Genomic DNA, 26,650 nt, shown 5'->3' on the forward strand with positions numbered 1-26,650 from the left:
GTGCCCATGTGAAGAGCCATGGACTCCTGTAGTCCGCACATCAGGAATATTGTACATGAAGTCTTCTATATGAAAGACTAAGGCTATGTGCCCACGGTTCCTGATTAAACGCTCACTAAAAACCGGACTCCTTCCCAGAAATCGCGCAGTTTTTTTCTGTGCGATTTCACCGCGATTATGATCGCGATTTTGCCGCGATTTTCGTGTGCGATATTCAAGCACTTTCCAAGCGATTTGAAGCATCGCTTGGAAAGTGATTGACAGGTTGGTCACACTCGTCAAACATAGTGTTTGACAAGTGTGACCAGGTTTTTACTATTGAGGCCGCCTATGCGGCATCAATAGTAAAAGATAGAATGCTAAAAAAAAAGAATAAAAAAATCGGTGTATATTTACCCTCCGACGTCCCGCGCTGCCATCCCGGGCCTCAGCGTTCCCAGTAATGCCTTGCGAGACCTGTGATGACGTAGCCTCGTGCTGCTATAGCGATCTCGCGAGACCACGTCATCACAGGACCTTGCCGCAAGGCATTACTGGGAACGCTGAGGCCCGGGAATGCAGCGCCGGACGCCGGAAGGTAAATATACCCCGATTAAATTTTATTTTTTTTCTTTCTTACAGGGGTATGGTACCCAGGTCCTGGAGGACAGTCTCCTCTCCACACCGTGGGTACCAACCGCACATGAGACGCCACATGCAGGAAGTAAGCGGTTCTCATGCATTCCTATGGGTGCGGAATCGCGGCAAATTCTTTGCGATTCCGCACAAAAGAATGATCATGCTGCGATTTTTCTCTGCGATGCGATTCCGCCGCGGAAAAAAGCGCAGCATTAGCACAGCATGTGCGGAATGCCATAGGAATGCATGGGGTGAGTTCTGTACACGATTTTTAAACGTTTTCGCGCCAAAAATCGCTACGTGGGCACACAGCCTAAATCTGACATCCAGCGCTATGGAGCAGATTGACACTGAGTACTGAGAGCATGGGCCGTACAGATCAGGCACTAGGCCTACGTGCACGTAGGAGAAACATTCTGTACAAAAATGTCAGATTTTGCCTTCATCTTTGCAGCGTTTTTGCTTTTCTGTTCTTTTTGTTTCGTTCCCTGTTCATGTGGTTAAAAAAACCTGTAAAGGAAATGACGCTGCAGAGGTGAAAAGATTTTAAAGGTTCTGAATTTTCAAAAAAAAAAGAAATCGCCAAGACTTCGGTAATATTACTTTGGTTCTCTAAAGTGTGGTTTTTTTTTTTTTGTTTTACCGCAAACAGCAAAAAAAGTAGTGTAGACTGAATGGAGGATTATGGGCTGTGCATTGTACAAAGGGGGCAGTATTATAGTAGTTATATTCTTGTACATAGGGGGCAGTATTATAGTAGTTATATTCTTGTACATAGGAGCAGTATTATAGTAGTTATATTCTTGTACATAGGGGTCAGTATTATAGTAGTTATATTCTTGTACATAGGAGCAGTATTATAGTAGTTATATTCTTGTACATAAGAGCAGTATTATAGTAGTTATATTCTTGTACATAGGGGCAGTATTATAGTAGTTATATTCTTGTACATAGGGGCAGTATTATAGTAGTTATATTCTTGTACATAAGGGCAGTATTATAGTAGTTATATTCTTGTACATAAGGGCAGTATTATAGTAGTTATATTCTTGTATATAGGAGCAGTATTATAGTAGTTATATTCTTGTACATAGGAGCAGTATTATAGTAGTTATATTCTTGTACATAGGAGCAGTATTATAGTAGTTATACTCTTGTACATAAGGGCCGTATTATAGTAGTTATATTCTTGCATACAGGAGCAGTATTATAGTAGTTATATTCTTGTACATAGGGGGCAGTATTATAGTTATATTCTTGTACATAGGAGCAGTATTATAGTAGTTATATTCTTGTACATAGGGGCAGTATTATAGTAGTTATATTCTTGTACATAAGGGCAGTATTATAGTAGTTATATTCTTGTACATAGGAGCAGTATTATAGTAGTTATATTCTTGTACATAGGAGCAGTACTATAGTAGTTATATTCTTGTACATAGGGGCAGTATTATAGTAGTTATATTCTTGTATATAGGAGCAGTATTATAGTAGTTATATTCTTGTACATAGGGGTCAGTATTATAGTAGTTATATTCTTGTACATAGGAGCAGTATTATAGTAGTTATACTCTTGTACATAAGGGCAGTATTATACTAGTTATATTCTTGTATACGGGAGCAGTATTATACTAGTTATATTCTTGTATACGGGAGCAGTATTATACTAGTTATATTCCTGTACACTGAAGTAACCTCTCTCTGGCAGGGAATGAGAAATATATTTAATGCTTCAGAATTATTTTTCTGCTTTGGAATTTTTTTTTTTTAAATTGGCCCTTTTTTTTGGATGAAGTTGTTTTTCTGTTTCTTGTTATCAGAACTTGTGTTCTGTGATTGGATTTTTAGTAATAAAACGCGTAGCTTGTTGCACCTCTCGTCCGCTCACAAGGACCGCGGCTGAATAATTGCCGCTGCATGTCAGACCGGGGATGTCTGCAATTGACTCCACTCTGATAGATTATGGCTATAACGTGAAGGAACCTGTGTGAATGGGGCACAATCGCTCCGTGGGGACGGGGCCTTCGCTTTTCGCTCTCTAGGCAACTGGAGCTTGAAAATTACTGTTTATGTGAAACCCAGAGGGAAGTTGTTGGCTTTAACCCCTTGGCTGCTGGCATGCCTTGCATACGTTGAATGGGCTGTATAATGATGAATACGACCCTCAGTCGATGACATGATGATGGGAGTTGTGTAACTTGTCATCTTAGATACTGATTGTCTAATCGGTATTAGCTTCTGTTGGGGGGCTGTGACTTCTGTTTCCCATCTGCAGTCAGTATTGAATCGACTTATTAACACTTTCACCTCCGTCTTTGGGGAAACAGAATTTTTTTGCCATCTGATTTTTTTTTTTTTTTTTTTTTTCAAAACAGCGCTCCCGTCTTCTAAAAAGACTTCAAGGTGTTAAAAGGGGGTTGTGAGCGTAGAGTCCATTGCTGTGCACCTGATAATATGGACATATGGCCGCACGCCCCTGTTGGGTGAAGCCCATGGCTGTTGACCACATGTGGTTTTCTTATGAAGAACCCGGCTACACCGTGACTATGGTGTCCTGCAGTATTGTAGCCAGATCTTGTGCCCCGCCATCATGGTGGTCACTGGCACCGTCATGTAGACGAGGGCAAGAGTGGCCAGTGGTCGCTGCTGCTTCATGCCATAATGGATCATCTGGAGCTTTCCAGGGTCTGATGTTTCCTAACAGTGTAATGAGGAAACTGACACGAGCCGTGTGGATGTGAGAAGAGACCACCACCACCCCTTGACGCATGGACCCTGGCAGCAGCGGAGCTGTAACTTGCACAGAAGTGTCATTGCCTTCCTGTCTCCGCTATTGTACATAAGAATGAAATATTGAAGGAGCCGTCGTTTCTACACGAGGTCCTGACATTATCGCTGGAACCGCCGCAAGTGACAGGACCCTGATTGTAGCTTCTCTGTAAGATGATGCGGAGTGTCGGCCATTCTGCGGTGTCAGTAATGTCTTCTACGTGAGCCATGGAAACCCCGTCAGCAAGCGTCACACTGACTGGTGTGAACGGGGGATACAGGGGGTCCGTCATTAACGCTGCAGGAGCCTTTTACTTTGAATCTTTTCTTATTTGCTATTTAATTATCAACTAGCTGAAGAGCCCGGCATTGCCCGGGCATAGTAACTAACTGTGGTTAGTTACAACAAATTATGATTATCCACCATCCCATAGTCCAGTGCCCATATACCCATCATACATATCCGCCATCCCATAGTTCAGTGCACATATATCCATCATACATATCCTCCATCCCATAGGCCCTTGCCCATATACCCATCACACATCCTCCATCCCATAGTCCCGTGCCCATATACCCATCATGCATATCCTCCATCATCGTCGCTATGGCAACTTATTATGACATAATAGTTACCACCGTCACCATGGCAACCTATTATGATATCACCTTCACCATGGCAACCATTATGATATTATCATCGATACACACATACACTCGTGTGTATGTGTAATATATACAGTGGGGAAAAAAAGTATTTAGTCAGTCAGCAATAGTGCAAGTTCCACCACTTAAAAAGATGAGAGGCGTCTGTAATTTACATCATAGGTAGACCTCAACTATGGGAGACAAACTGAGAAAAAAAAAATCCAGAAAATCACATTGTCTGTTTTTTTTTCATTTTATTTGCATATTATGGTGGAAAATAAGTATTTGGTCAGAAACAAGCAATCAAGATTTCTGGCTCTCACAGACCTGTAACTTCTTCTTTAAGGGTCTCCTCTTTCCTCCACTCATTACCTGTAGTAATGGCACCTGTTTAAACTTGTTATCAGTATAAAAAGACACCTATGCACACCCTCAAACAGTCTGACTCCAAACTCCACTATGGTGAAGACCAAAGAGCTGTCAAAGGACACCAGAAACAAAATTGTACCCCTGCACCAGGCTGGGAAGACTGAATCTGCACTAGCCAACCAGCTTGGAGTGAAGAAATCAACTGTGGGAGCAATAATTAGAAAATGGAAGACATACAAGACCACTGATAATCTCCCTCGATCTGGTGCTCCACGCAAAATCCCTCCCCGTGGGGTCAGAATGATCACAAGAACGGTGAGCAAAAATTCCCAGAACCACGCGGGGGGACCTAGTGAATGAACTGCAGAGAGCTGGGACCAATGTAACAAGGCCTACCATAAGTAACACACTACGCCACCATGGACTCAGATCCTGCAGTGCCAGACGTGTCCCACTGCTTAAGCCTGTACATGTCCGGGCCCGTCTGAAGTTTGCTAGAGAGCATTTGGATGATCCAGAGGAGTTTTGGGAGAATGTCCTATGGTCTGATGAAACCAAACTGGAACTGTTTGGTAGAAACACAACTTGTCGTGTTTGGAGGAAAAAGAATACTGAGTTGCATCCATCAAACACCATACCTACTGAAAAGCATGGTGGTGGAAACATCATGCTTTGGGGCTATTTCTCTGCAAAGGGGCCAGGACGACTGATCCGGGTACATGAAAGAATGAATGGGGCCATGTATCGTGAGATTTTGAGTGCAAACCTCCTTCCATCAGCAAGGGCATTGAAGATGAAACGTGGCTGGGTCTTTCAACATGACAATGATCCAAAGCACACCGCCAGGGCAACAAAGGAGTGGCTTCGTAAGAAGCATTTCAAGGTCCTGGAGTGGCCTAGCCAGTCTCCAGATCCCAACCCTATAGAAAACCTTTGGAGGGAGTTGAAAGTCCGTGTTGCCAAGCGAAAAGCCAAAAACATCACTGCTCTAGAGGAGATCTGCATGGAGGAATGGGCCAACATACCAACAACAGTGTGTGGCAACCTTGTGAAGACTTACAGAAAACGTTTGACCTCTGTCATTGCCAACAAAGGATATATCACAAAGTATTGAGATGAAATTTTGTTTCTGACCAAATACTTATTTTCCACCATAATATGCAAATAAAATGAAAAAAAAACACACAATGTGATTTTCTGGATTTTTTTTTTTCTCAGTTTGTCTCCCATAGTTGAGGTCTACCTATGATGTAAATTACAGACGCCTCTCATCTTTTTAAGTGGTGGAACTTGCACTACTGCTGACTGACTAAATACTTTTTTTCCCCACTGTATATAGCAAAAAATAAGAAATCACATTCAAATGTTCAGTTTGTCTGATTTTTCTCTTTATAGGTATATTTGAGAAAAATGTATTTTTTTCTGACAAAGAAAAATGTTTTTGTTTTTTTTTTTGTTTTTTTAAATCCAGTGCTATCAGACCTCAAATAATGCAAAGAAAACCAGTTCATAATTATTTAAAAACAATAATACTAATGTTTTAACTCAGGAAGAGTTCTGAAATCAATATTTTGTGGAATAACCGTGATTTTTAATCACAGCTTTCATGCGTCTTGGCATGCTGTCCACCAGTCTCTCACACTGCTTCTGGTGCAAAAATGTAAGCAGCTCTTCTTTGTTTGATGGCTTGTGACTATCCAACAACCTCTTGATTACATTCCAGAGGTTTTCAAAGGGGTTCAGGTCCGGAGATTGGGCTGCCCATGACAGGGTTTTGATGTGGTGGTCTCTTAATTTTTGCCAGAGCTGTAGATGTAAGAATTTGTTTGCGACTTTTGTTAAATATTGGGTTTCGTGACCTATTTTTGGTATGGCAACCTGTATAGATTCATGCGATCCCACAACATACAGATAACTCTTGAAAAAGGCTATGAAAAGGCCGAAACGTTGAGTGTTTTATATCTGTGTTCTTTAGGATCGGTTTTACTTTTTGCCGTATGTTACAATACATATTTTTTTGAATGCCGAAGTTGACAGTTCACTGATATTTATGGTATTCCCTTCTGTGCAGTAATCATGCAGGCGCCCACTCCAAGGGCAGATTCACCCGTGGGCTCCTGATCTGGATCCGTGGGCATCAGACAGGCCTCCTGATAGCTCATGTCTGCCCGGAAGTGAGTAACTGCTGCTATAAGCGTGCGCTCAGGTTAGAGGTCTGTGTGGCAGTGAGCATCCTTCTGAGTGCAGCTCTGGGGGTGGCTGCAGTATAAAGCCTGGTGCGTTCTGTAGTTATTTACCAGAATCAGTTGCTGCCGCTCTGAATGTGTTTCGTCTCAGTGACTTAATACAATTTAATATGAGTGATCAGTCAGAAGCCAGCAAAATCCTAAATGCAGCTCTTGTGTGAGTGATGCATAGGATATTGGGGTGCAGAATTGTGACTGCAGCTCTGGATTTGACTGGAGTACAGTGCATGATGTAACACCATGGGCCATTTCATCATTTGACTTGCTGAACTTCACTTTTTTTTTTTTTTGGTCACTGGCATTCTGTGACAAACTCTTCAAAATGACCCATGTGGTTCACAAATCTTGTGCAAGGTCAAACATTTTCTTTTTCACTGCTTTTGCAACTTTTCGGAACCAAAAGCTGCAAGAAATTACACCAAACTTGGGACCAGAAACCTTATTCCAGGCAGAGACTGGAGTGAGACGTGCCCAAAAATGTGACGTCTGGTAAAAGTCTAATTTATTAAATCCATTTTTCCTTGACGAGTTCCCTTGTCCATATTTTTAAGGACTCAACAAAGAAATGAAACTTGGAGGCATAAAACTTCACAAATCGGGCGCAAATATGAAAGCCGCAAAGAAAGAGGAAATTACTCCAGAAAACTGGCGAAATTGGCATGGTGAATCCATGCTATGTGATGTGCACATGCCAGCAGAACTGTGATTGCAACTTTCAGGTGTGAGGGATTATAGCAGGAGCAGACATACTATGGGTGCAGGGATCCAAGAGGCCCAGGGCCACTATTGCCTCCAAAGCAGGCAGAACTGCAATATGATGAAATGTTGTCCGTGTCCATCACTGGATTATTGGATCTTCTCCCGCTACGACGACTATTCACCGCCAGCTCACGGTCATTTTGTCATCCGTCAGAGATGATTCGGGAGATACCTGGTGAAATGTAAGCAAGCCCTAAGGTGTCAGACGGGTATAATTCCTCCCGCAGCTCTGGGTGTAGTCTCAGGGCCGCTCATCAATGGTGGAGAAACAGGTCTTCCAACAGTAGGAATGGTGGCCCAGTCTCTCAGGTACAAGCCATCTGTCAGCAGAGATGAATTGTACCAGTGATGAGATGGATCATTAGGGGAGTGACTTGTTTGCACCGAGGTTTTCCTCTTCCACCTGCAGGTTGGGTTTGGCTCTGCCAGCACAGTGGGCACCCACTAATGGTCACTGGTTAGCCCAGGAGACTATGAGCAGTTTAGGAGATTTCTTGAGCACACAGGGGACAAAACACTTCTACACGTTGGGTTATGTAAAACACTTACTAGAATCAATATAATACAGGGTGTTTATAAAGTACTACAAATCAGTTTAGCTGTGAATCTAGACCTAGAGATATTCACACATTAGCAGGGAGGGCATAATACAGCAGTGTAGCTGTGAATGCAGATCTGGGCTGAGATGTATACTTACTAGTAGCAGGGAAGGTATAATACAGCAGTGTAGCTGTGAATGCAGGTCTGGGATGAGATGTATACTTGTAGCAGCGAGGGCATTATTCAGTACTGTAGCTGTGAATGCAGGTCTGGAGTGAGATGTATACTTGCTAGTAGCAGGGAGGGCATTATACACCAGTGTAGCTGTGAATGCAGGTCTTGGGTAAGATATACACTTATCAGAAGCTGCTAAAAAGACACTGTATAATAAATTCCGTGTTTTTAATTCCTGGGTGAGCTAAAATACTAAAAAACCATACCATGGAGGACAATATATAATGGCACAGATCATTTAATGAGATAAACAATTACTAGAAAGCCATATCCTTGGTCCTCTTCCCTGATTGAAGCTCATTGTTGGCACTCTTTAATCACTTGTTTCCAATTGTCCCATCTCTTCTCTGCTGACCGCATGTATCGACTGTGGTTATTAGTTCTCTAATACGAGACATGATGAATATTTCCTGCAGTAAAGTGGTCAGCGGATCGTGTCCAGTTATACCGGCGGAGGCGTCTGGGGCGGCGGCGGCACTGATTTGTGGGCCTGCTTAGCACAATCTGCCGGTACGGCTCATTTTTCAATGCAGGATCTTGGGGGACGTTAGAACAAGATATCAGACGCTGAAACTCTTCTCAGAATCTCTTCCATTTTTTTTGTCCCTGTCGATATTTTCATCCTTGTGAAATATTGCAGCCAGCAGAGTTATATTTTCTCTCTCCGCCGCGCCGCCTCCAACAACAGCAGTGATTTGTAAAGCATTTGTGATGTGTATCGCTCCCCAGTGATCTCGCAGACATCTGACAGATCGTGTCCCTTATCTGCCACCGCGCTCCGCTCTACCTGCGACAACGCACTGAATCATTTTTTTTTATTGGGTGATCTGTCTAAATTCTCTCCCGGCCTATGGTAGATCAAACTGGTGTCAAATCCATCCGGCACCCGTCCGCCCCTCTGCAGCCTCGCCGCCGGGTGATTTAAAAGATATTTATTTATGCTTTGCTTATATTGCACCATCTTATTCCACAGTGCTGGACAGCTAGCATCCTCGGGATTTGTGTCTGAACTCTTCTGGACGTTGGAAACGTTCTGTGCCATCAGAAGTAATGATAATGCTGGTCATAATGCACAAGGAGAACTGTTCTCCCGCACGCTCAGCTACAACTGCAGCCAAGCTGAGTATCTAAGCTGATTGTGGGGTACCTGAGCCAATCGCCTCGTGCCGAGTGGTATCTGAGCTGCCACATGTGGTACCGTTCCGCTCTGCAGAGTGCATCTAAGCCCACCTTGTGCTGTACATGTGTATCACTATATGTGCTGGAGACAGACTACCCGCAGGATGTGAATGAGGGGGGATGTTTTGCGTCATGACGGGGTCACATATTTAAAACTCTGGTTCAGAGAAGCACAAGAAATTAGGGGAATATTACTGTTCTTATCTGAGCAGATCACTGTCCATCTAATAACCGAGAGGATAAATGGGTCCGATACCGGAGACCTCCTTCATGTAGGGGCCACCAGCGCACCCTCAGGAGCCGCCTTTTCCTTGTCCTCTTTAGCACAGACTCATTAGCACGCGCACAGTATAAATCCAAAAGCTGCGACCACTGCCCCACATGTGCTGGAGGTCAGCGCCACGCTCCAATCTCTTCTCCTTATTCCCATAAATTGACTTATTCCCCAAAAGCTTCCAGTAAAAGTGCAGCTGTAACTGCAGAGAATCTTGTCTTTCATGGGACTGTTCATTAGAATGAAATGTTACACGATGCCATTGTAAGTCGTTACACAGGAAGCCGCGATACTTCTGTTTTCCTGTTCGGCCAAGTTCCTTAACAGTAGAACAATGATTGAGCAGAAACTCCTGTCTCACCGCTTCACTGCACTAAAAACAAGAAAATCCTGAGATCACACAGCAATTCCTTGGTTAATGGGAGCAATTATAGATTATGGGTTCCAGAAAAAGTATTTACCCCGCCTTATTGCTCTGCCCAAATAAGTCGAAGAAAATCCATCAAAGAACCGCAACCCTGCTCCTATGTACAAGAATATAACTACTATAATACTGCCCCCTATGCACAATAATATACAGTTGTGTGCAAAAGTTTAAATACCCTGGCAGAATTTTTGCTTTCTTGGCCTTTTTTCAGAGAATATGAATAACGCCAAAACTTTTTCTGCACTCATGGTTAGTGGTTGGGTGAAGCCACTTATTGTCAAACTACTGTGTTTTCACCTTTTAAATCATAATGTCAACCCAAAACACCCAAATGACCCTGATCAAAAGGTCACATACCCTGGTGATTTTAGCCTGATAACATTTTATGCGCTAAACTTTCTCAATTTTTCATACTTCAAATGCAGTAATGCAATTCATTATTCATTTTTCATGTTTACATGGTTTGGCGCTACAGTGTGCTTCCTTTTTTTTGCTTGAATGTATATAAGTTGGTGACTCTAGGTTAAGCACCTGTTCACACTATGCTTATGCTTGGATGTGACAGTCAGTTTTTGACATTTTTAGCCTGATAACATGCACAGAAGGTGACACAAATGGGTTTGAATGGCTACTGGAGGTAACATCCTCACCTGTGACCTATTTGCTTGTAATCCATGTGTGTGCATAAAAACAGCGGATTTTTGGGATCCAGGCAGACTCTTGCATCTTCAATCTGGCCACTGAAGTTTCTGGATTGTAAGTCATGGGGAAAGCAAAAGAATGGTCAATGGCTCTATGGGAAAAGGGAATAAAACAGGAAAGGGATGCAAAAAGATATCCAAGGAATTGATAATGCCAGTCAGCAGCGTTCAAACTGTGATTAACAAATGAAAAATCAGGCGCTCTGGAAAAACAAAACCACTGTCAGGTAGACCAACAAAAATTGGAAAAAAATAGGAAAATTGTTTGGGATGCAAAGAAAAACCCACAAATATCAGCTGAAATACTGGACTCTCTGAAAACTAGCAGTGTGGCTGTTTCAAGATGCACAATAATGAGGCACTTGAAGAATAATGGGCTGCATGGCCGAGTTGCCAGAAGATAGTTTGTGGCATTTGCACAGTAAAGGCTATCTTGCCTACAATATGCAAAACAACAGAGACAAGCCTCAAAACTTCTGGAACAAGGTAATTTGGAGTGATGAGACCAAAATTGAACTTTTTGGCCACAACCATAAACGTTATATTTGGATAGAGGTCATCAAGGCCTATGATAAAAGGAACACCATTCCTACTGTAAAGCATGGAGGTGGATCTCTGATGTTTTGGGGGATGTGTGAGCTACAAAGGCACAGGAAACTTGGTCAAAGTTGAAGGAAAGATGAATGCAGCACGTTATTACCAAATACTGGAGACAAACTTGCAATCATCCGCCCAGAAGCTGCGCATGAGACGTACTTGGACGTTCCAACATGACAACGATCCAAAACACAAGGCCAAGTCGACCTGTAATTGGCTACAGCAGAACAAAGTGAAGGTTCTGGAGTGGCCATCTCATTCTCCTGACCTCAATATCATTGAGACACTCTGGGGAGATCTCAAGCGTGCAGTTCATGCTAGACAGCCCAGGAATTTACAGGAACTGGAGGCTTTTGGCTAAGAAGAATGGGCAGCGTTGCCATCTGAGAAAATAAAGAACCTCATCCATAACTAACACAAACGACTTCAAGCTGTCATTGATGTTAGAGGGGGAAATACACGGTATTAAGAAATGGGGTATGTGAAGTTTTGAGCACAACTGTAGCTACTGTAATACTGCCCCCTATGTACTATAATACTGTCCCCATATTCAAGAATATTACTATAATACTGCCCCTATGTACAGGAGTATATGGTCTCTATAATAATATTGCCTATTGAGGTCTCGCACCTATAGGGCCTTATAGTCATTGTCTGTTCTGTCTATTGGACCACGCTGGTGATTGTAACTCATCTGTTTATCTCTGAGATTGCCTTGTTTTTTGATTTTTCTTATCTTACGCTTCAAAACAATTCTACCACAAATTGTAACTAATAAAATCTTCTGATGGGGTATATATTTTCCTGTGAACAGTGTTGGTGGAGGAGTTGCCGCCTTTCTTGTGTTCTGCCTTGTTGCGGCATGTCTCCTATAATTCTAGGTTTCATCCTCGGTGACGATTATTCTAAAGAACACATTGTGGACTCGTTAGAATCTGACATCCCTAATTTCTTCGGCTTTCTCTGCTCCTATGACCTTGGTGCGAATATGTGTGTGGGGCGTTGGTGGATTGTGCTTGGCACCTCCATGTAAGTCTATGGGTTTTGGCTGAACCTTCAGGACTGGGGTTTCCTGGAGACCCCACTAATCACTGTTCAGTTACTGGGGGGCTGATGCAGCTTTCCTGCTGGTACCCCTGTAATAAATGGGAAATTCTCTATTGCACAGTTTCACTCACTGATCGAGGAACTGTAAAGCATTTCAGGTCCTGACCACCTGTCCAGTGTTGGCCATAATGTTATAGGGACATGAGCTAGAAAGTCATTTCCATTCCCTCCCCCACAGTCCTTTCTTCCCTATAGAGAGATAATAAGCATTTTATTCAATGTGTTTCACAATAGATCGTGCACAATGCTGACTCCAAATGCCCATAGCTAGGGTAAAGATGCCAGTGGTGGTCCCACATAGCGCTAAGTCTGTAGCCATCTGGAAAGTTGGAGAAAAGACCACCAGGATGAAGGAGTGTAGTGGCGGAAGGACTGGGGGAAAGTTATTATCTTTGAAGACACTTTCATACTTATTTGTGACTTTAGAAGAATGATTGTCCAGAGAAAAGGTAACGCTGCCATGATCGAATATCTGCTGGCAGTGATATGTCCTGAGACCACCTGTGTGTGGGGGCTTCTCATCCATGGAGGGGGCTCACTCACAATGTGCCCGAGCGTCTCATCCCTGGAGGGTTCTCACTCACAATGTGTGGGGGGGGGCTTCTCATCCATGGAGGGTTCTCACTCACAATGTGCGGGGGGGATCACTCACAATGTGCGGGAGCTTGACCATGGGGGCCAGACACTACTGTTTTTTGTTGTTTTTTTTTTGTTTTTTGAAGGTTTGCATTCTTGCCTATGTGTTCGGGGATATTCTGGGGCTGCATTGCTCATACTAGTAGCCGCTATAGACCTTTACCGGCAGAGAGTGGTGGCATTGTGAGATTGAAGTAGGCAGAGCGTCCTGGATAATGGATGGAAGCGGCTGAATTATTAATATTCTCAGCTACGTATGACGAAAGAATGGCTTCTCCTTATACGTACGCCGCCCCCAGAGTGAGACCACTGCTGGACTGTAATGGGGTCCCATCGTCCAGTTTATTACAAGCTAATCTAGGCGCAAGTGGCTTCAGAGGACGACGGCAGCATCTCTAGGGCCCCTTGCTGCCAATCTCCGTACTGGAGGACCATACTGATGCTTGGAGCCTGGTCCCATGACTGATATAAAGCCGGACCAGTTTCTCGGTCCACATTTACAGACGGTGCTTTCAGGTTCTTGCCTCCCATTGGTGGTGGAGACTGGATGGTTGGGTGAAAGGCCTTTGAGGGTCCAAGGGGTAATTGTCTTTAGAGAGAACAATCTATTACCAGGTTTTTTTTTCTGCCCCAACTAAGGACCACATAAAGTTCCATGAGACATGCTGCTGTCAGCACTTGGTCCCCTACTGGGCTTCTTGCTGTAGTTTTAATAAGTCAGTGACCCTGCCAGTCATCTCAGCTGTGGTCTGCTGTGTAATCCTCCGTGTTCATGGGCTTCAGCAAGTCCCACCCTCCACTGTTGATTGGCAGGTTTTACTTATGCACTGTGTAGCAGGAAATCTGTCAATCACTTCTGTGGGCAGAGTTATCTCAGCTCTGAGAAGACTAGCAAAGCTGTGGCCCAGTGCTGAAATCCTGGTACTGTCCTTATTTTATGCTGCCCTAAAACTAGGAATAACAAACCTTGTGGCAGATTCTCTTTTAAGGTCATCAAAGAGATGTGTAAGGTAGCACTCACTGAGTGCGTTGGGGAACACTCACTTGGCAGCGGATTCATGGCACACAGGAACACTTTCCGTTTAAACAGTCTGTGGTTCATTATACAGCATAAAACATATAAGGCAACACAAGGCAAACAGTCTTGTATCCGACTGATTAATTTTTAATGTCTATAGTAGAGCTTCGCTCTCTGTCCTGTGGCCACACAGGATGTGCCACGTCCAGAAAACATGCTCTATAGCCTCAACACAGTTATTTCCCCCTGTCCCGGGTTACCTCTTAGGAGTTCCTGCTCCAGACGCCAACTCATGGTTAATCCTTTTCTCTCAGGGAAGCGGCCGCACTGGGATCACTCTTCCGGACAGTGCATTATTCACTAGGCCACCTCACGGTTCCAGACCCACAGCCGGGCAGTGGCTACCCCAAACGCAGGCCGTCACAGACTCTGCTCACACATGTGGCCTGTGCGGGTGCTGTTCAGGGATCCGACCCTTACTCCCAGGGTCTCCCAACACACCGGCCTCACCAGGTCCTAAGTCTCCATGTGCTTCAGGGAGGTAGCACACCTTCCAACACATAGGCCTTCCACATGAACCAATCAGGTCCATGCACTCCCCCATGTGACCAGACCTCAGGCACATTATATAGTACATAACCACACCCACAGGTGAGGTATGGATCACATGGTTATGACCTCATTGCAGGTCCTTTTAACACACCCAGCCATACACAAAGGCTTTACTTTGGGCGTTCAGACACATGTCCCTGGGTGGGTTTGTAGGTGACTGGTCTCACCCATCTCACTAAGCCACCCGGAAGCTTTCGCTGATACACAGTAACAAACCCTCAGCAGTACCTCTGCTGATTAACGCATATTCCAGCTTCCATCAAAGGGCACCCACCCCTGTGATACATATCGGCCATTTATAATCCTGATCCTCACCATTTTCCCTATTACAATGAAGGAACGCCTGCATGCATGTCCCATACAGCGCCCCCTAGCTGTCACAGGGGTCACTGCATCACAGATGGCATAGGGAGACTTGTAGGCCATGCAATGCTCCCTAGGAAATTATACAGAAAGTCTTCTAACAGGAAGCAAAGTGGGTTTCTACTGCCTCCTGCTGTACGTGTCCTGCTGGGCAGTTTGGTATATTTCATTTACCGTGTACTATAAGAGTTTGGCGTACTCCGCCTCCCTGTACCTCTCACCTCCACTCATCAGGTCAACGAGGCTTGTGACTTCTATTCTTCCACTGGATTACATTCATAGAAAACCCATAACATCCAGATATTCTCGCAAAGCTGCCCTTACGAGGAGTGCCCTAGGAATTAAGCCGTTTCACATATTGACCACAATCCTCATATTGGAAGGGAGGTGCCCGTTCCATGATATCAGTGAGCCTCGCGGTATAACCCAGGCAGTCACCATTCTCCGCCACCCACCTCCCATTCCTTCTGCACATTCTGAGAGATTTTTTGGCCACTTTCTAGCAGTAAATTCTAGACGCTTTGTAAATGTTAGTCAGTCATTTCTGAATGCAAAAGCTTTAACTTTGCAATATCCTCCTTCAGCACCGAAATGTGAGGAAGAAACTCATGACTGTCAGTCCTGATTCCAATCTTTCTGTGATGGTAGAACGCTTTGGTCTGGGGTCTGGATGGACTGTGCTGTCCTCCATTGCCTCTTGCCCTTCTCCGTTCCACTTCACAGAATATCAGGGCTTCACGGCTGGAGCTGAATTCCTCTCATTCTTAAATTCTCAGCCACCTTTTATACAAACTGTGTTTTCCCCAATAACCACTATTGTGCTGTTCCCTGGAGACTGGATGGTGATTTACACACGGCCTGTATTAATGCTGGGACAGTGGAAAAGCTCAGAGCTTAATGCACTGTTTAGGAGGGGTCAAAGCTGCTCTGGACATCTGACGTTCCGCCATACTGTGAGTTATTCCACTGTCCAGGGGATGTCATAGAATCCTAGAATGTTAGAGCAATGCAGAATTCACTAAACCATCCTCTGTTTTCAAAATATTTTTATTAGGCATTTTAACAGATTTTACAAAACATGCTCTTTTGTTTGTGTAATAATTCGCATTGATAAGTAGGGAAAAGGGGAAGGAAAATCATCCTCTGAAGACTTCCTTTGGCCAGGAACTCATCACCACTTGTGGCAGCCTGTTCCACTACTTGATCATCCTCACTGTCAAAAAGTTTTTTTCTAATAACTAATCTGTATAGTCTCTCTTTCAGTTTCATTTAATTGCTTCTCGTGTTTCCATGTGCAAATGAGAGTGATGATCCTTCCACACTGTAACGGCGCTTCAAATATTTGTAGACCTCTATTAAGTCTCCTCTTAGCCTTCTTTTTTGCAAGCTAAACATTCCCAGATTCTTTAACTGTTCCTCATGGGACATACTTTGCAGTCCACTCACCATCCTGGTCGCTCTTCTCTGAACTTGCTCCAGTTTTTCAATGTCTTTTTTTTTTTTTTTTTTTTGTGTTGCCCAGAACTGGACACAGTATTCCAGATGAGGCCTAACCAAGGAGAAGTAGAGGGGGGTAATTAATTCACGTGATCTAGACTGTATGCTTCTCGTAATACATCCTAGAACTATTTGCCTTTATTGCTGCTGCATCACACTGTTGACCCATATGCAGTATGTGATCTATTAGGATACCCAAGCTTTTTTTTCACATGCTGTTTCTTAGTTCTATTTCTCCCATTTTATAGATGTAATTTTCGTTTTTCTTGCCCATATGTAGAATCTTGCATTTTTCCCTGTTAAATACCATTCTATTAGTCGCTGTCCATTGGTCAAGCTTATCTAGATCCTTCTGAATCCTTTCTCTGTCTTCTCTAGTGTTAGCTATCCTTCCTAGCTTTGCATCATCTGCTTTTTTGATTAATTTACCTTCAGTTCCCTTGTCTAGATGATTTATAAAAATGTTTAATAATACTTGGCCTAGGACAGAGCCATGTGGTACCCCACTTGTATCACTGGGCCCAGAACAGAGCCTTGTGGTGCTTCACTTGAAACACTCTTCCAAATGGATGTGCAACCATTTATTACTAGAGATGGGCGGACAACTGGATGTTTGAGTTCGGCCGAACAGTTAAAACAAGAAGTTCAGGTGCCAGAACAGTACCCGAACCCGGACCCCATTGACTTGAATGCAGGCCCCTAACATACAGTGTTTGCCATAAACACTGCTTCTGATCGGCGGTAAAATCACCAATTGACAGGTTATGCCCATAGCTTTGATCGGAGGTAAAAAGTTTACTTATGGTCACTAGCAAGACACAGAAACAGAACACAGTATGACAAACGTGCATAAATACTCTGTTGTAAAATATATGTAACTGTAAGTAGCAAGTGCTAGTAAAAGATGTTAGCAAAACCAGGGTATTTTGTTTGATACGTTTTTTTGCAAAAAAATGTACGCTAAGCCACTCCGCCGCGTCAAGGCATACCCTTCTCGGAGCAGTCCTATCTAATATATTTAAAAACCTGAACATGTGAATAATACCTTCATGAGCAGGGTTCAGAAAGGTGCTGCCCGGTGTGGGCTCGCTGGGCAAAATGGCTTTTTATGCATGTCCCAAAAGAGAGAGGCGGGGATCTCCCAAAGCTTGCATAAGCAAGAAATCAATAGATTCAGAACACATGACACATGCACAAAAACTGAACGGGTCAATAAGACTCTGTTCACACCACCCAAGAACTAAGACATATACTTTACAACAACGTATTTATGCACGTTTGTCATACTGTGTTCTGTTTCTGTGTCTTAGTTCTTAGGTGGTGTGAACAGAGTCTTATTGACCTGTTCAGTTTTTGTGCATGTGTCATGTGTTCTGAATCTATTGATTTCTTGCTTATGCAAGCTTTGGGAGATCCCCGCCTCTCTCTTTTGGGACATGCATAAAAAGCCATTTTGCCCAGCGAGCCCACACCGGGCAGCACCTTTCTGAACCCTGCTCATGAAGGTATTATTCACATGTTCAGGTTTTTAAATATATTAGATAGGACTGCTCCGAGAAGGGTATGCCTTGACGCGGCGGAGTAGCTTAGCGTACATTTTTTTTGCAAAAAAAGTATCAACAAAATACCCTGGTTTTGCTAACATCTTTTACTAGCACTTGCTACTTACAGTTACATATATTTTACAACAGAGTATTTATGCACGTTTGTCATACTGTGTTCTGTTTCTGTGTCTTAGTTCTTGGGTGGTGTGAACAGAGTCTTATTGACCCGTTCAGTTTTTGTGCATGTGTCATGTGTTCTGAATTTATGGTCACTAGCATCAGCTGATGGGACTACTGCTCTCATGAGCCAATGCTTGCTGCGGCTAGTAACAGTGAGAGCAGGCAGCGGCTGATGGGAGTATTCATCAGCCGGCGCCTGCGCTCTAAATCATAAAAAGAAAAAAAACAATTTTTTTGATAACCAGTCAGACAAAACTGGCCTTTCCATTACTAATCCGTGGGCTTGATGTCACTGGAAAATACAAAGGTGACATCAACCCCACTTGCCATCGCTACAGAGCAAGTGGGAATAGATGTGTCATTTCTAGGCGACTGCAGGCTGCTATTTTTAGGCTGAAGGGGCCAGTATCCTTGACCTCTTAGCAGCCTGAGAATACCAGCCCCCAGCTGTCTGCTTTTTAGCAAGGCTGATTGTTAAAAATAGGGGGGACCCTATGCCATTTTTTTTATTAAAAAAAAAAAAATGCAAGGGGACCCCTCTATTTTTGATAACCAGTTTTGCTAAAGCTGTCATTGTTGCCTGACCGGTTATCAAAAATACAGGGGAACCCACACTGCTTTGTTTTTTTTTGTTTTTTTTAAATTAGAGCGCAGGTGTCAGCTGATGGGAGTAGTATTCCCATCGACTTTTGCTAGTGACCAGAGGTAAACTATTTACCTCCGATCACAGCTGCAGGCTCACTCTGTAATTTGACAGCATGTGAACCACGGCTCTGACTGATGGTAATGATTTTACTGCCGATCAGAAGCTTTGTTTTACCTCCCTGTCATGCACATGACAGAGCGACAAACACCCAGTGTTCGGGAGGTCAGAATCCGAACAGTAACCCAGACTTCCTGATGCAGTCTGTCTTCAGTGTCTGTGCCCAAACAGTAGGTGTTCGGTACGGACCCCGAACTTTACTGTTCGGTTCATCCATCTCAATTTATTACCACTCTTGAGTACGATCACTGAGCCAGTTATGAATCTACCTAACCATAGCCTTTTCAATCCCATTCTTGGTCATTGATTGGTAAAGTATCTCTCATACTAACCTATCACTTTGCTGAATTCGAGATGCACTATATCAGCTGCATTTCCCTGATCCACCCAGTCAGTGATTCCATCATACAAGGAAATTAGATTAGTGTGGCATGACTTATTTGGTACAAACCCATGCTGGCTCTGGTTAATTACTCTATTCTTATTCAAGTACTTACATGCATGCTGTTTAATAATTTGTTCTCAGATCTTTCCTGGCATAGAAGTAGGGCTCACTCGCCTGTAATTTCCTGTCTCCATCTTTCCTTTTTTGAAGATGGGAACACTATTTGCCCTTCTCCAATGTTCTGGGACTTCTGTTCTCCAGGTTTTTAAAAGATTCTTTCTAGTGGTCCTGCAATTTCCTCTAACTCTTTCAGCACCCTAGGATGTAATTCATCTGGATTAGGACATTTAAATTCATGTAAATTAACTAAGTGTTTCCTCATCATTTCTCTGTTTTATAGATAGTGTGGATTATTTTATTCCTTCGATGGCACTGTGAAGATCAGTTGATGTTGCATTTGCTTTCTTAGAAAACACATGCAAAAAAGAATATACCGTATAAACTCGAATATGTCGAGTTTTTCAGCCCCCTTTTTGGGCTGAAAAAGACCCCCCTCGACTTATATTCGGGTCACGGTTCAAACTTACCTGGTCCCCGTCGTCTCCGCGTTCCCCGGTATGTGTCTGCGGTCCCCTGCAGCCTGTCAGTGTCCCGGCGGCGGGTGATGATAGGGCCGCGTCGTCGTCGGCGTTACAAGTCGCTGTGCGCCGCTCTCTCCCGCCTTCCGTCTTCTGGCAGTGATGTACAGGGGACGCGATGACGTGGATAGCATGCGCCCTCTGCCTGAGTCACTGAATAGCCGGTAACGCTCAGGAGCAGCTGTCAGCAACGGAGGTGAGTATATAGTGTGTGTGTTGTGTTTTTTATTCCAGCAGGGGCAGCAGCAACATGATAGGATTACCGGTAATCCTATCACCTGGCCAATAAATCATGCATTGGGGCCACTATTACGGTACTCACTGTGCAGCATTTATGGAGGCATATGTTGTGCAGCATTACGGTACCGGTATTTGGACCACCATTATTCACTGTGCAGCATTTATGGGGGCATATGTTGTGCAGCATTACGGTACCGGTATTTGGGCCACCATCATTCACTGTGCAGCATTTATGGGGGCATATGTTGTGCAGCATTACGGTATTTGGGCCACCATTATTCACTGTGCAGCATTTATTCTTATCTATTTTTATTGTTGAAATTTACCAGTATCTTCGGCAATTCCCACCCTAGACTTATACTCGAGTCAATAAATTTTCCCAGGTTTTTGAGGCAAAATTAGGGGGGTCGACTTATACTCGGATCGACTTATACTCGAGTATATACGGTAAAGTTCGGCTTTCTCCAACATAATTTTTGACCACTTCACCTTTTTGTCATGTAAAAATCCTATAGCATCTTTGTCTTTTCTTTTGCTTTTGACATACCCCCAAATCCTTTTTTGATGCTTTTGGTCTCCCTCACAAGCCTCACTTCATTATTGGCTTTAGCTCTTCTAACTCTTGCACTGCATTCCCTGCAGACAGCACTATATTCTTCTTTAGATTTGCCTCCCTCCTTTGATTTTGATATAAATTTATTTTTAACAAGTGATTAAGTTCGGTGTTCATCCATCCTGGTCTCATTCAATGCTTCCAATTTTTCCCTCTATTTGGGAATGTTGCGATTGTGCAGTGAGAAATTTTATTTTGACAATCTCCCATCCTTCTTGGACTTTTCTGTCCTTTAGAACATCCAGCGATTTAACCTTTCCTACCCTCTTTCTGAGTCCATTAAAATCTTCCTTTCTGAAGTCCAACTTTAAAGTATGAGTCCTCGCTGGTCGTCTTCCTCTTGTAATCCAAAATTTGAGAATAGCATGTAATAAAAACACAGCAAAAGAAAAGGTCTTAAAGTGAAATAAACACTCCCAACCCTCTTTTACCCATTTATTAATGTAAAAATAAAACAAAGTTATACTTGCCTATCTCTCCTCCTAAATTCCCAGCCATTTTTGTTCCTTAACCATTTCCTCCCTGTTGGTAAGAATTATGTCCAATATTGCAGATCCTTTTGTTCACTCTTCTACCTTTTTGAAAGATGTCAGCAAGAGAAGATAAGAATTTTCTGGACACATTACTTTTGCCTGAGAGAGATTCCCAACAAATATCTGGATAGTTAAAATCTCCCATGATCAATATGTCAAACTTTTTTTGAGAACCGAGACATCTGATGTAAAAAGAGTTCATCCATATCTTCAGTCTGTCCAGGTGGCCTATAATAAACAAATGCAGTAGTGTCCTTTCTGTTCTTCTCTACTTGAATTCTTACCCAAGCAGTTTCTACAGAGCTACCAGTTTCTGAAGCTTGGATCTCTGTGAAGATATACATTTTCCTAACATACAATGCAAAACCTCCTTCTTTTTGTTAAACCTGTTTCTAATAAATACGTTGTAGCCTTCAAGGTTTGTATTCCAAATATCTTGAAACAAAAGTGGTGAGAAACCACAGCCAGCTCACCGAATAAATGAACAGGTGCACGGAACTCCGTCTTGACAGGACGAAATGAATATGCTGAAGAAAAGGAAAACATTCCAGCTCCTAAAGTATATCCAATCTTTATTGCTCCATATCAGGAAAATTTCAATAAAAACGCCATTGCCAATCTTTTGGAAAAAGATCTCATGATGGATCGAAACACGTCGCTTGAACCCCGTTTCCACACTGGCAATGGAGTTTTTATTGAAATTTTCCTGATGTGGAGCATTAAAGATTGTATATACTTTTTAGGAGGTGGAACGTTTTCCTTTTCTTCAGCATTCCAAATATCTGCTTATCCTCTGGACAGCGGTCTTCTGACTCTCCACCATAGCCTGGCTTATTCCACTGTCCAGGAGAGGAGTCAAAGCTGCACATCCTCTGGGCAGTGGTCAACTGAAGCTCTGCCATAGTGTTGGTTATCCCATTGACTAGGAGGGGTCAGAGCTGCTCCTGCTCTGGACAGCGGCTGACTGAAGCTTTGTCTCATGGTAATTGTTACTATATAGCACTGAATATATCCGCTTGTTTATCTCCATCTCTGAAGGGTGAGAAGTCTTGGGTCTTGAAGGGAATAGCTGCCATACATTGGAGTGCTGTCACTCATGGACAGGAGGGGAAGATCTGTAAAATAAAGTATATAATTAAGTTGCAGAAGCTTTTATTGATACAATAATCACTTTTCCCAAGACTGTAAGTTCTGAAGCAGGTACTCCAGGCTGGGGCTGTGGCGCCTCATGGTAGCGGTCACTATGTTGGTATCTTTACGGTCTCCATGGTGAACCCTTCCTGACCATCGTCCTACAGTTGTGGTTGTGTGACTGATGTTAGGAGCCAGGTGTTTCCACACCGACCCTTTACTTTTACCCATAAATCTAAATCCCCTTCCCGGCGCAGAGGAGGAATTTTGATCCTTTGCCAGAAGCATCTCTCGTTTTCTGCTCTTATGTTTGTGCTGATCGCGGGCACAAGACTTGGCAGCGGATCCAAAAATCCAGAAAACATCTCTGCTCATAAACACTTAGAAGTTAATGGGATAAAATGTGAAATGCTTCTGTCGTCACAGCTGAAGGGTTAATATGCTTTTTTTTAAGTTCTTCAAGGCGGCCATTAAGCTATCAGAAGGTTGATTTCTATGCCCGCTGCTCCTGGCACCAGGGACGCCACATTCTGCGCAGATTTACGCAACTTTCTACAGAGATTAGAAACGTTATCCATATTTGGTAGCTTTGAACATCAAACGAGTTGTAACCAAATGAATCTGTGTATTGGCCTTGAAGATGCAAATGTGGGGCATGACTGGAGTCACAATCCTGCCAGTTAGCGATGCTTTGATTTTTAGAGAGCTGGATTTTTAGGAATAGGGAAGAGTCCTGAGGGTGCAGAAGTTGTGCCCCCCGATGGACTCTCCTCTGAGATCTGCCATCTGCTAAAATTTCAGCCTAGTATAATCGAAGCACATCGCCTGCTTGGGGTAGAGCCCTGTGAGAATCTCTTCCCTGTTCTGCAGAAACTGAAGATTAGGCAATCATGCTAATTGGGGTGCAGAGTGCAACCTGGGTGTGGCCAGCAGGCTCAGTGCACCACTCCACGCACGAACTTGGCATGCCTCACCCTCGCAATGGTGATTGACAGTGCGGACTTGCCTGCAACAAGCACTGACTGCAGAGACTCACCAGCCGGTGCAAATAAAATTTTAAAAAATTACATGGGGATATAATAACCAGCCAAACTAAAACAGACAGCTGGGGGGCTGGTTTTCCTAGGCTGGTAAGGGGCAATCAATATTGACAACCCCCCCCCAGCCTAAATACAGCATTCCTCAGCTGCCTTAGAAAGGGCACATAATATATTAGATGCATCAGTTCTGGCACTTAGACTCCACTTTTCCCACTTGCCCTGGTGTGGTTGCAAGCAGGGTAATATTTATGGGGTTGATGTCTGCTAACATGAAGTCTAGAGGTTCGTAATGGAGTGGGGTCTATGAGACTCCCCCCCCCTTACTCACTCCATAGTCAAATGTTATAAAAACTGAGTCCTTATTTGAAGTAAACACTTCCAACCCGCTTTTACCCAATTATTAATGTAAAGATAACCGAACGTTATACTCGCCTGTCCACTGATAATCCATATGTCTCACAACGAGCGGCAACTCTTCTACCTCTGGATGCATTGCTGAGCGGTGACATAAGTAATGCGACCGCTCAGCCTGGGATCCAGGACACATTGAGCTGAGTGTGAGAACGCGTCTCTGTGTGACCGGCGGTGATGTCATTAAGGTCACCGCCAATCACACACAGATATGTTTTCACACTAAGCTCAGTGTGGCCATAAAGCCTCCCTGGATCTCTGCACCCTTGAGAGACACTTGAGTAATGGAGAGTTTATTAGGAGATGTCTGTGGGGTCTGTCCGCTCCTCTTCTGCGTCTAGTGTGCAGTCTCCAGGAGCGATTCTTCTCTCATTTTCTTACTTTGATTTTTTTTTCCATCACAGTAAATTTTCTCCCTCTTCAGCATATTGGCAGGCAGCCACCGACACCCAAAGTTCCTGTATCTTGCTTCCTGGAGCTGCTGATCTCTTGTGCATTGTCCTCGGGCCTCAGATAACCACAGACAGGACAGGAGGAATCCATTAGTGCAGGTGGATGTATGGCATTATCTACACCAGTGGTTTCCAAACTACAGTCCTCGCGGACCCCAACAGGTCATGTTTTCAGGATTTCCATAGTGTTACACATTTGAGAATTCCTGATGCCTTGAGGATACGTCCATCACCTGTGATATACTAAGGAAATCCTGAAAACATGACACGTTGGGGGCTGTGAGAACTGGAATTTGGGAAACACTGATGTACACCACCAAAGGAGAGGACGTCCGGAACATGTCTGCTGCCACCTCCATCCCCAGGATGCGGTTGGTCCGAATACCTCAGAATAAACCAAGTAGAACATAATATGGAGAGAATGTTCTCGGGTGACGAGATGTGCGGACAAGATAAGATGGACTATCACAGGACAGACAGCCGACATTGTCTTCATCTCTCCAGTCCATGGTTCCTGTTCTCATATCACATTGTGTCTGCGCCCCGCAGGGTCTGCAGAGGATATGGGGTCCTGCTCTACACCTGCTCCGTCACATGCAGGTGGAGGCAACAATGGTGGCTAGACTGGATTTTTAACAATGATTCACTATCAACAGAGAGACAGAAAAGTGCATCAAATCTGGACAGAAGGGATCATGTACATTGTCTGCGGTTTGCAGTAAGACCATTAGGCAAGAACAATGTAAATGGCTGAAGTACTAAGGGTATGTTCCCACGGTCAGTAAGTGCTGTGGGTCGGACGCTGCATACATCCGCAGCATCCAACCCACATCGGCCAGATGTTGCAGCATAGTGGATGGGATTTAATGAATTCCGTAGAAACGCATGCGGCACATCTTTACCATCCGCACCATGTCTATTTATCTTGCGGAGATGCTCAGTATCCGAAAGATGGTCACCCGTACAATGTTCAATGAACACATGCGGAATCACCTGGGTTGAAAAGCTGGCAGCTCTTTGGACGAAGCGGGCATGTGCTGCGTACAAAGCACTGCCAGTTACTGAATGTGGGCACATACCCTAACGAGTGGTGTCTCCAATCTTCCCCAGTACTCGAGTACTCATGGGTAGTGGTCTCCACGTCACTAATGATGTTAGGATTTCTGCTGCAGACGCCTTCACACACCGTAGATCATTGTCCTGCCAGAAGGTTGAATGATTACAAAGCTTCAGCTCCTCACAGAAGGTCGGACGAATTCTTCTAAGATTTCCTGATCATTGATTGAATCCTTCTTTCACCCGCCATAGTTCACTGTAGACACTTAGATTGTGAGCAATGCACAATAAGGGTATGTTTCCACGGTCAGGAAACACTGTGGATTGGACGCTGCGTACAGCCGCAGCATCCAATCCGCAGTGGCCAGATATTGCAGCATAGTGAATGGGATTTTATAAAACGCCAGTCTCCACTATGCGTTCAAAGATGCTGGAGGCAAACCTGTGTATACACAAATGCGACGTGTCTTTATAGACTGCAGCATGTCTATTTATCTTACGGAGACGCTCAGTCTTTGCAAGATAAATTACACAGTTCTATGAATAGGATGCAATGATTACGCATGTGTTCAATGAACACATGCGGAATCACCGCACATACAAAAGGGGGCAGTGATTTGGGTGGAGCTGCATCCAAAGAGCTGCCAATATGCCATGTGGAAACATACCCTTATAGTAGTAATCACCGAGCCCCCACCATGCTCCACTGTAGGCCTCGCCAAACCCCCGCCGTGCTCCACTGTAGGTGTCGGCCGATCCCTCGCAGTGCTCCACTGTAGGCTTCGACCAAGCCCTCGCCGTGCACCTCTGTAGGTGTTGGCCAAGCGCCCGCCGTGCTCTATTGTAGGCATCGGCCAAGCCCCTGCTGTGTTCTACTGTATGCGTCGGCCGAGCCCCCGCCAGGCTCCACTGTAGGTGTTGGCCGAGCCCCCGCCGTGCTTCATTTTGTCTGATTCAGACACCAATGATTGATAGACTTGAGAAATTCTAGTTTGTTTTTTCTCACTCTACAGAACAGAATCCCAGGACTCTGTTGGATATTTCTGTGGTTTGGGAACATTGGGGATGAG

The 26,650-nt window shown here is 43.9% G+C and overlaps 1 protein-coding gene across 7 annotated transcripts in view; it reads left to right on the forward strand.

Moving 5' to 3' along the window:
- DIAPH2 (diaphanous related formin 2) overlaps nucleotides 1–26,650 on the forward strand; it is a 1,634,550-nt gene that overhangs the window by 14,138 nt on the left and 1,593,762 nt on the right. The window lies entirely within an intron of this gene.

This window comes from Dendrobates tinctorius, unplaced genomic scaffold, assembly GCF_039654945.1.
Source record: "Dendrobates tinctorius isolate UK_male_01 unplaced genomic scaffold, ASM3965494v1 ptg000114l, whole genome shotgun sequence".
Taxonomy (NCBI): domain Eukaryota; kingdom Metazoa; phylum Chordata; class Amphibia; order Anura; family Dendrobatidae; genus Dendrobates; species Dendrobates tinctorius.